Source organism: Suncus etruscus, chromosome 14 (assembly GCF_024139225.1).
Source record: "Suncus etruscus isolate mSunEtr1 chromosome 14, mSunEtr1.pri.cur, whole genome shotgun sequence".
NCBI lineage: Eukaryota > Metazoa > Chordata > Mammalia > Eulipotyphla > Soricidae > Suncus > Suncus etruscus.
The window spans coordinates 55,772,685-55,784,798 of record NC_064861.1 but is presented as its reverse complement, the minus strand read 5'-3'; positions in this window follow the sequence as shown (position 1 = coordinate 55,784,798).

Below are 12,114 nucleotides of genomic sequence, written 5' to 3'. Positions count from 1 at the left end.
AAATTATGTGTCTCATATGAGTGAACACCCAGGATCCTGAACTTCTTTTGCAAATAGGATAATTTAATTATGCAACACTTGAAGTGTTATAATGCTTTGTATGAAAAGGAGTTTTCATTTGAGACCCTAAGCAAGAACTGACTCATTAAAGGGTAAAATCAGACTCTTCCAAAGGACAGCAGAAACTGTTGATTGTAACAGAGGTGTGATACACAGACTTTTTTTTTTATTATTTATTTATTTATTTATTTATTTATTTTTGAGTTTTGGGTCACACCTGGCAGTATTCAAGGGTTACTTCTGGCTCTATGCTCAGAAATCACTGCTGGCAAGCTCAGGGGACCATATGGAATTCCGGGATTTAAACCACCATCCATCTGCATGCAAGGTAAACACCCTACCTCCATGCTATCTCTCCAGCCCCACACAAACATTTTAAAGTACAGTATAACAGCAGCACAGTAAATACATTCTTAGTCTTGTAAGTAAAACAAGCAACTAGCATAGATTTTTATTTATAATAACAAATTGTTCCTAATACAATTGTTTCAGGCATTAAATATACAAACATCAATCCCACCACAAGTGTGACCTTCCTTCTCCCTAGTTTCCCACTAATCATGCTAGCTTGCCTTTTGCTGACACAAATAAATTTACTTCCTATTGTTTGTTACAACATAAAGGCAAATGGGATTATCAAATTTAGATCAGTAAGCATCATCTGTAATTATTATTTTGGGTGTCACACCCGGCAGTGCTCAGGGGCTACTACTGGCTCTATGCTCAGAAATCGCTCCCGGCAGGCTCGGAGGACCATATGGAATGCCGGGATTCGAAGGATTCGAACCACAATCCTTCAGCATGCACGGCAAATGCCCTGCCGCTGTACTATCTCTCCAGCCCCATCTGTAATCATTTTTACATCTCTCATTAGTTTCTTAGATTTACTGATCTGACTGGTGCTAGATGAGCTTTCTGTATTACTGTTTAGGTTCACAGAGTTCGGTGGTCTTCTGTGAAACATTCCCATCAGATTTTCTGTGGTCTTAGTAGGTTGACACTACAATGAAAGTTTATGGTGTCACGATGCTGTGTGCAGCTGCTTTCTAGGATCTATAGATCTGAAACAAAGTTGATGACTTCACAGTATCCTAAAGGTAAGTTGAAGAGCTGGATCAATTCTGTTAGATGGTTTCAGATGTGATTACAGGTTGCTGTGCCTATAGGTAGAAAGAGCAATATGCCTGTCTTCATTCTGAGAAGGTCCCATCATTATCAGCCCTAACCAATCTACCAGTCATTTAGTAGTGGAGCTGTATTGCATTTCTGTCAGGAAGACCAGACAACTAGCATTTGATAGGATATTCAGAAAGTAAGTAAAATTGTTGTGTTAATGAGATGGCAATGACCAGATTGTAAGGTAAATTTATGCTGATACAGGCCACTTTATTTTCTAAGTGCATCTTTCTGTTCATTCTTGGAATGTACTAAGTAAGACCAAACAATGCTATAGCTTCCTGTAGTGAAAATATGGGCATATATGGGTAAACTATAAAATGGGGCCCCAAGAAGCATAATACTTTTACTCAAATTCTTCTCATTTCTTACCAAATATCTTGGTCAATGTGGCTCTACTTAATCTGTCCATAGAACCTCTACCTCCCATCTCTGTTTCCACCTTTTATTTTCTTCACATATTTGCAATTATAAACTGAATTCAAAACAAAAAGATGGTAAATTAAAATAAAAATATATACTAATTCCCACAAATTCATTATTCTAATGTTTTCATTTCTTTTACTTTCTTACTCTTCTGACAGTGATTAAAGCAAATTTTAGTCTAATTTTAGTATACATTTTCCCCTTTAATTTTAGACAAAGATGGACATTATACTTTTACATATTCTAAATTACTCTCTTTCTAAGAATTCTTTACTCACAAATCCAGATTACATAGTCAGCAGGAAACTTCCCCCAATTAAAATAGTCAGTTGCTCTCTCAAAATGTTGTAACAGTTAAGAAAAGATTGATTCCATCATGCATGAGGATTTATTTTAAAATACTTTTGTCCTTATGTGGTACATTAATCTTTTTTTTTCATTTTGAGCTACATCTGACAGTGTTCAAAATTTACTCCCAGCTCTATACTCAGAGATTATTCTTGATGGTTCACAGGGGACCATATGGGATGCTGTAAATCAAATTTCAACCAACTGTATGCAGAGTAAGTGCCCTGCCCTTTATATAATCTTTTTGAGTATTTAGGATTGAATTGACTAATTTTTGTTTTTTTGGGGGCCTTACTTACTCCTAACTCTGAGTTCAGGAATCATTCCTAGTAGTACTTAGGGGAAAATATAAGAAGCCAGGATCGAATTGAAGCCAACAGTATACAAGGCCAATTTTCTTATTTGTCATTCTCTTCCTTCCATCAGTTAGTGACTGCAAGTAAAAATAAGATATGTGTTGAAATAACCATGGTTATGTGAAATCTGATGAATGAGAGAGGAAAGATGTTACAGCAATGGAATTTTAGTAGCTAACAAAGAAAGGAGGATTCAGGAAGTTATTGCGTTACAGTTGGACCCTGAGGAAAGAATTTAGAAATGGGAGATTGGATAAGAAGGCCAAAATATAGTCTTGACAAGCATTAGTTTGTTATAAAGGCCTTTTGTTTTTTAACTGCCACTTTTAAATTTATAAGTGAAACAATCTGATTCAGCTATTCTAAAACCACTACAGGGAAACAGTATTTTTTAGGGGAGTGCATACCCAATTGACAACTTATTTTCAGGACTTATTTCTGGCTTTGCACTAAGGGAACACTCCTAGCTGGGATCTGAGAATCATATATGCTATGAGATATAGAGCCTGATTTGACGATTGCAAGACAAGCACCCTGTCCGCTGTACTCTCTCTTGTTCAAGGGGAAATCAACTGAAAGCAACACTAGATTTTTCTCTAGAAACTTTTGCCCACTCATTGGGAAAATACAGATCAATTTAAAGGAAGTTGCATGTCAAATGGCTCCATTCTCAAAGCATTTATCTGGCTCTTCTTTCAAAATGACTTTTCCTATCTCTGATGACACAAAGTTATGCTTCTCTCCACCACTTTCTTTTTCTATGTAGTTATATCATGACTCCTGTTTATGAACATATCCTTTTAAAATTATTATGGTCTGATCACTTATCTTGGGTATTTAGCACAAGGCAGAAAACAGAGGTTAGGCTTCTAAAAGAAAGGACATGTAACTTCCAACATCATAGTGAATTGCATTGTATTGGGAATACACATGTACACATATAATTTTTAAATGTTTATCAGTTCATTGGAGCTAGTACTGATTGAACCACTCTTAATATTCATAATTTTTAAAGGAAAATTTATAGTAGTGAATAGAGAAAGGTGAAAGGGTATGTAGTTTTCCTTGATATTAAGGAGAAAAATGAGCATTTTCAAGTCAACACCTATTTCTTTAGTATACAAATCAGCAAGGATAGGATTAACTCATAAATACAAAATATCTTGAGATAAACCTTTTGAGTGTAAGTCAGGTCCAAAGAAATGTTCAGCAGATCAACTGGACAATTTATTCAGTGATCAGGCTTGTTGATGCTTCTTGGGCCCAATGGTACCAGTAAACATGTGGGGCTACATCCAGCTTTGGGGACAGGAGACATTTTTGCCAAAGATAAAACTTAAGGCCATGTACTTTTCAACAGACACTCAGCCTCTGAGTTTCCTTCCTTGACCACCATCTAAGTTCTTAGCTTGCCTTTGACTTGCTAGCTTTCTCTCTCCAATGACCATGTTATGTGACAAGTGATGATCAAACAGAGTTTTTGTAAAATGTCTATCCCAAACATACATTTATCCTTTATAGGTCTCCCTGAAACTAACAAAATATCTCTTTTTTATACTTCAGATGTGGAATTGTACTGATTCCAGATGTTGTACTTTTATTTTTAACTAAAGAACTGAATAACTAGAAAAGAAAAAGGAAGAAATCGAATGTGCCCTTTAAGAACATAATGAAAACACAATTACTAATTTTTAACTGTCTCTAATATAACAAGGAGTTCTCTCTTGACAATTTAATGATGCAGAATAGAACAAGTTGGTAGAAATGTCCTTTGCAAATGGAAAATTAGGGTTTTATTAAAAATACGGCATGATCCTAATTATTATTCATGTCTAAAGAATTAACACACCAAATCATATATTTTGCTAATCTTCAAAAAATTCAGTCTTATACTGATATCTGTCAAAACTGGAAACAAGATATAAAAGATTCTGTAGTATTTTGTTTATGATTTTACAGTATAATTTGAAAATATATACTTTTCATATAGTCAAAATTAATTTGAAAATATAAACAAAAGATTTCAAATATTTTCTACCACTATAATAGTGCTGGTGTACAAAAGTTAACAAATTGCACTCTGGTACTTCTACAAAATCAGGTAATTGGGTTTTATGTGGGACAAGAGAGATAGTTTGGAAAGGACTTGTTTTGCAAGTGGCCAGTCTAAGTTCAATCACTAATATGACAAATAGTCCCATAAGCTGCACCAGGTCTGCTCCTTAAATTCAGAGCCAAAAATAAGCCCTGAGCACCATCAGGTTAGATGCCAAGCCCAGAAAAATGACTTCATGACTTTATATCAAATGACTTCATGCAAGGGCAAATAACTTTCTCACTGTCTCTAGACTTGCTCTGGTAAGGTAAATTCAGAGTCACCAGGTACCACATAAGAGCAGGGTATACCTAATGTAAAAGTTTAACATTAATGGAATTAGACTAGCTATATAACTCTCATTTATTAAGCTCCAGATAGGGTGAACAACTTGATATAGTTTGTTGAAATATTTTCAGGTTAATATTGATGTGCCATGTCCTAAGAATCTCCTCAGTTCTTGGACAGTTGGTAATATTATCTCCAAAACAGATATGAACTCAAAACATCAGAGATTTGTTACAAGATAAAATAATATTTTTAAAACCTTTATATTTATAAAACTTTACAGTTTTAGTAATATGCAAACTGAAATAGCCAAGATTTGGAAACAGCCCAATAGTCCAACAATAGGTGAGTGAATAAAACTATTTACACAATAGGATATTATTCAGCTACTAGAAAAGATGGAATTTTGCAATGGATGTATGTTATGTTGGCAAGGTTAGTGGGACTAAAGATTGCCATTGTAAGTGAAGTGAGTCAGAAAGTAAAAGATAATCTTGTTCAGATGCAGAGTACAAAGACATAAAGAAAGGGATAAAACACTCCAAAATGTGAATTAAGTCAGAGACATGATCCTTTGAACTGGGGATTGGAATTCTGGAGGAGGAAGGAAAGAGACTGGGAATCAATAGAGAAGATCTCCACAATCTTGAAACACTGCTGGAGAGATTTCTATAGTAAGTTTGTAACTCCAGGACAATGAAAAAGTTTACAATGGAAAATTACAATATCTTAACAAAAATACATTTTAAACAATGTGAGCATTTATTTAATGTTAAAGTCATAATTATTATTATTCATACTTTATAAATAAAAGAATAATAATGACTATGGCTTAAGTGCCACTGCTTCTAAAGGAAAGTGAATTCTCAAACACATGTACATTAGAGTCTATCCTATACAAAATATTTTCATCTTCTTTGCATCAGCTAATGGAGGTGCAAGACAGTATGTCAATAGTGTGCAATATTTTTAAATATTTTTTTAAATAATTTTTTAAAATAATATTTTATTTAAACACCTTGGTTACAAACATGAGTGTGAAAATCTATTATTACAATGAGTGGAGAATACAGTTAGAGTAGAGTAGGGTCTAGTATGAAAGGGACTCTCATACTATTTATATATTTCATACTATTTATTTATTTATTTATTTATTTATTTATTTATTTATTTGTAGTCACACAAGCCAAAATGTCAAAGAGAAAGGAGAGAGAGACAGAGAGAGAAAGAGAAGTAAAATAACTGCCCAAAGGCAGGCAGGAGAGGGTGGGTTGGATGGAACAGCAGCAGGGGGGTAAGAAAGACACTGTTGACATTAGTGGAGGGACATGTGCAGTTGTGAAGGTTGTTTTATATTGTATGACTGTAACTTAATTATGAATAACTTTATCTGTGGGGAAAATATCTCTATTATGAACAACATTGTAACCATGGTATTTAAATAAAAATATATTTACAACATCTGGCATTATAGGTCTGGAACATGACAATAAAATATTGGCCAGACTGAAGTTACAGGGTCTCCTTTTCTGAGTGATTAAGCGTAGTTACATCACAAGCTCACTTTTGGTTATCTTCTAAACCTAAAACTTTGAAGGAGAACAAGGCTCATCTGACAGGAAAAATGCTTATCTCGGCAAAGATTTAGAGAGAGAAGATTTCTGTTTAAATGGTAAATAAATACTGGTGTGGAAATAAATTGGTATGTCATTAAAGAATACGATAGGGAGCTTCCTCAAAAAATAAAAATGTATAAGATAAAGTGATAGTATAGTGGGCAGGGCAATTGTCTTTCAAACAGACCATCTAAATTCAATCTCTGGTATCCCATATGGTCCCCAGAGCACCTTCATAAGTAATTCCAAGTGCAAAGTTAGTAATACCTGAGCTTTTATGGATGTAGCCCATAAAAAAAATAATAAAAATGTATGTTATAATAAAAATGTATGTTTGAGCTTCTAATGAAAGCAAAAGCATGAATTTGAAAGATAAACGCATCCCATGTTCATTATAGCATTATTTATGATAGCTAGATGTAGAAACACCCTACATATTTGATAATACAAGGAAAAATAGATACAGATGCTGGTTTAGATATTTAATGTATGTTTAACAATGTGAAAAACTGTATAGCTAAAACTTATTAGCCTAAACAAATATTATTTTCATTAAAAAAGAAAAAGTGTATGGCACAATTATTAGAGACAAAGAGTAATACTCAAAAACATGTTCACAACAAAGAGCCAGATGTGACCCCTGAGTGCCACCAGGTGTGGACAGCCCCCCAAATAAAAAGGAAATAACATATCCTTTTATTTATATGGATAAATTTCAATTATGCTGAATGTCTATATTGAGGGATTGTGCTTTCATAAGAATTCATCCTATGTTATTCTTAAATAAAGTTATAAAATAGACTTGTTTGGGTGGAAAAATATTAGGATAGTGATTATGTTAGAAAAACTTGGTTGGAAAGGATAAAGTGGTGTTTTCTGCATTAATGAAACTGTTCTGTAAACTTTCGTTATGCAGTGACATACATCTGTCAATTTCTTTAAAGTGTATATTTAAGATCTGTGTACTTCATAATATGTGAAGATAAAATCTCTGTTAATTGTGTGTCTGATGAATTTTTTCAATGTTATAAAATGTTATTTTATTTTATGTTTTACCATTTGGACACTGGAAGTTTATCTTTTTAAATAATATTTTTATTTAAACACCGTTATTACAAACATGATTGTAGCTGGGTTTCAGTCATAAAAAGAACACCCCTTTTCACCAAACCTGTTGAAGTTTTTAAAAATAAAACATACTGATATATTTACATATATATAATTTTTCTTGACATTTATCAGAAATAAAATGATTAAATGAATAGAGAGAAGGGTAGTTATATTTATAATAAAGTAATTATATTATATTCAACTGTGGAATCTAAGTGGTGAGAATAACATATTCATGATGTGCCTCTTACTTTCTACATATTTTTGAAAAGTTTCATAAAGCAGTTTGGAAAAATAAATTTATAATATCCAAAGAGGACTATAGCTTAGGATACTGAATTTACTTGGAAGCAGTTTCCACGAGGCTGTGAAGAAAAATAAAATTAAAAATAAAAAAAAAAAAACAAAAAAAATGTTCACATTCATATTAGGCCACTCACTCTCACTAGGTATATATAATTGGCATGTTTCTTAACAGTTTAAAGTGTTTTATTGCTATTAAAATTGTGACATTAGTTACAATATAACAGTACCAATAAGGGCTTTTCTATTGATTTAGTAAATGATTTATAAGATATTTAATAATATCTTCAGCTATTATAAGTGCTGAATAAAAATAAATACTATAATTATTATACTAAGAAATATGTCAAAATGTTGCTTAAAATTCAACATAAATACTTATATGTACATATGTTTATGATTATTTACATATATAATAGTTTGAAAGAATGAAAAATTCTAATTATTATTTATAATGACTAGATTATGTGCATATTTTTGTGTTCCTTGAGGAAAAGAAAATAAAAATACAAAAAATAACAATTTATTTCAGAAAGTAGTATTTTTGTATATTGTTTAGGGACTATAATTATAAATTATACTCACAATTTTCAGAGAAAACAATATTTTAAAAATAGTCAATTTTTCAGAAAGTAAGAGATACGAGGTAAAGCTCCATGCATTAAGATGCTTTCTTTCAAAGCAACATACAATTTTTTGGTAAGCCCTTAATAAGTATTAGCCCTTAATAGGTATTTGCATATTTATTTTAATTGATAGGTGTATATATTTATTCAGCTTTAGCAAGGCCAAAGTAGATATGTGACTTGTGAGATTGATGTTGTGTACCATTCTAAGGGAGATGAATTACTGAGCTAGAACTAGGGTTTCAATAACTATGGTTTTTCAGTTCCAATTTGGCTTTACACAATTAAACTTCTTTTGGGAATAACAATATTCTGTCTTTTTAAATGCTATAAATAAAATCAGTGGATTTCTAGTGTACCATTTTGCCTTTTTATTGTACATATTTTACATAGAAACTAATTACATATCCCTTTTCTTTCCCCATTATATCTAAGACAGCAAGCAAAGAAAAGCATCCAAGACAGCAAGCAAAGGCTCTGGGGAAGACTGAAGACAGTAAAAGTAGTAAAGTTCCCATAAATTATAAATCATAAATCATGTAAAACAAAATATTATCATAAAAGGTTATTTCAATGGTCTAGACTACAGAACTTGTCCTTAGTGTGAACTGGATTTAAACCTTCTATATTTTGCTAAAATATACATTTCAATGAGCATGCATGGAGCCAGTAGTTGTTCCCATGACAGCATGCTTTAAAGGTAGAGAAACCCTGAATCTCTTAGGCCAAGGGAATTCCCATTCTTTCCCAATATTTACTGTGTCTATACAAAAAAAAATGGGGGGCATATAACCTTGCCAAATTAGCATTCCTTTGCTTTTTTTCATTTGCCTTTTTTTTTTTTGTCCTCTTCCAGCAGAACCACACAACATGAGGTTGTGTTCTACCTCATGTTCTACCTCATGAATTGCGGGGGGAAATAAAAATGAACAGTGCCAGGACCAAACAGCTACATGAACATTGAGTGGAATTAAAAAATGACCCGACTTAAACATCAAACCTAAAGTTAACAACAGAATCAATACCCTATCTACAACAAGCTATACATAGAGGAGAACAGTTTCACTAGCACTCCAGGGACCAAAGGAAAGATATGGGACACATGCTGGGAAAAGGGTTGAGGGAGGAGGACAATCCTGGTGATGGGAATGGCCCTGATTCATTGTCACTATGTACCTTAAATACGAATGTGAGATTTGTTATTAACTCTTTGGTCACAATAAAAATTATTATAAAAATGATATACATTTTAAGCAGGAAGTTCAGAGTATAGAATAATTCCTTTTACTCTAGTGTAATACTGTAAAAGAGGTTCCAAGTGATAGACTTTTCAGTGAGGTACAGAGTGTCCAATGAATTAAAGAAAAGAAATAATGCATAGTTGACTAATATCAGACAACAATGAATTAGAAAAGGTCATTGAAATTCAGGCTAAAGATCCTTCCATGATGATATATAGGGTAAGCAGTTTCTTCATGCTCAAATTAACAGAGGCAATGGGTGGGATTCAGATGGGAAGTTAGTAGATATGTGTATAGCTCAGAGTTGAAATCCCACTCTAGAGTGAAGTTTTACTTCTACATGTTTGAAACATTCATCAAATTGATATTTTATTCATTCAGCGAACACCAGGTTATCTGTTATTATAGACTTGTGAGTAATATGGAGGCTAGAAAGTCATGAAAACCTTTGAAATTTCATGGGGAATAAAAGAAGTGAGCATAATACTCATTAACAATGAAAAGAAATAATTTAGAACTAGAAATATGGAAATAAAAGAGCAAGTGAAAAGGGTAAGAACTTAATAATTTTCCTTTAATTTCTAAGAAAAGAGATCTATAACATACATAAAGTGGATTGCTATATTACAGCAAAGTCAATAGTTAAAATTTAGGCATAGATTTTTATGCTTTTACTCATACCACTATGCTGTTTCATAATCATCACCATTTGCTGCTTACATGCCAGTGATAATACCTAGAAAGTGCTTACATGTCTAATTATTCTCAGTTAATGAATATTAAATATTTTTATATAAAAGCCATCTAAAATTTATATTAAAAAGAAACAAATATAGATTAAACAATGTGCCCAAGAAACATAGAACTGGAAATCACTAAATCAGGATTCCAGCTCAATACTTACCAATATTAAGATCTCTACTTCTAATCAACAACTTAAATTATATTATTGCTGGTATGTCACATGCTATGCTCTTTATGATATTTATAAAATTCAACTTATTTTTATAAAATATTAGTCAACCTAATGCCACATTCCACTGTTTAATTATCACAAATTTTGAATTTGTCTGTTTGTTCTTTTTTGGGGTCACATCCGGCAGCACTCAGGGGTTACTCCTGGCTCTATGCTCAGAAATCACTACTGGCAGACTCGGGGGACCATATCGGAAGCCAGGATTTGAACCACCATCCTTGCATGCAAGGCAAATGCCCTACCTCCATGCTATCACTTGGGCTCTGATTTTGAATTTTAATACAAAAAATGTGGGTTCAGCCAATATGGGAAGCTTTTGTTAATAAATTATTATAAAGTTTTTGTTAATAAACTATTCTTAAAATACATGTGCTGACAATTATCATAATGGCAATAAATGATTACTGGTGAAGTACCATATTATGATAAATGTTATTTCTCATTATGCAATTGTTATATAACTGCATATTATTCTGATTGTTTTTATCTTCAGTAGAGCTTACTGTGAATGGGAACTTCACAAACCGTTAAAATATTATTTTATTTAATGAGTGGATGGGGCACAGGTTCAGTTCTTGCTACTACAACTGTCTGTGTCAGGAGATATGGGATTCCAGGGATCAAGCTGGAGCCTACCACATGCAAACCCCTGATCTTTATGCTATTTTGTTGGCCCATATGCATGATTTATTTTTTTTTAAATCAAGACCAAGAAAGTACTGGCACAGGCCAGTGATCAGCAATGAATGCTCTATATTCATAATTAATAATTGCAATAATAAGCCATATTCATTGCTCACCCATCACCATTACTCTGTAGAGCTCATATCTCTTGGCATGCACTTCATACCATCCTGAACATTGCTGAGACTTTCCTGACTTCAAAATCATGAATAAAATTCAGTTTTTATTTCTCTCTCTCCATCTCCCAAACTAAATCTTCAAGCAGGGCAGGAGCTCTATTTGACCTGTTCCCTGTTGTACCTCTTGCACTCAACACAGTGTATGCTAGCAATTCTTACAAAATAAGTTTATAATCCAGTCATCTCAGTTCTTTCACATAGTCTATCTTTCTCATATCTCTATTTCTACACTTACTCTTCAAATAATTATATAAAAAACTCTGTTGTACTACTCTGCATATGATCTAATATGGTTTTTTAAAGCATAAAGCACATCACGACATCTTCTTAAAAGCTAGTGACTTTCATTTTTTTTGACATAAACCTAAGCTCCATAAACTGACAATATCATGAACAACCTCTTTCTTCACCAACTTCATGCTACATTGTTGCCTTTTCCCACAATGCACTTGTCTGGTAAGAGTCCTCCAATAACAAAAGCCAAGTGACCCTTCTTGAACAACCCTGCCCACTACTTGAGGAGAAAAATCACTTCCTCCAGATCTTCACTTGACAGGTTCTCATTCTGGGTATAGTACATACTTCACTTCTCTAGAGAGATCTGCTCAGACAACCTTTTCTCAAGTCACC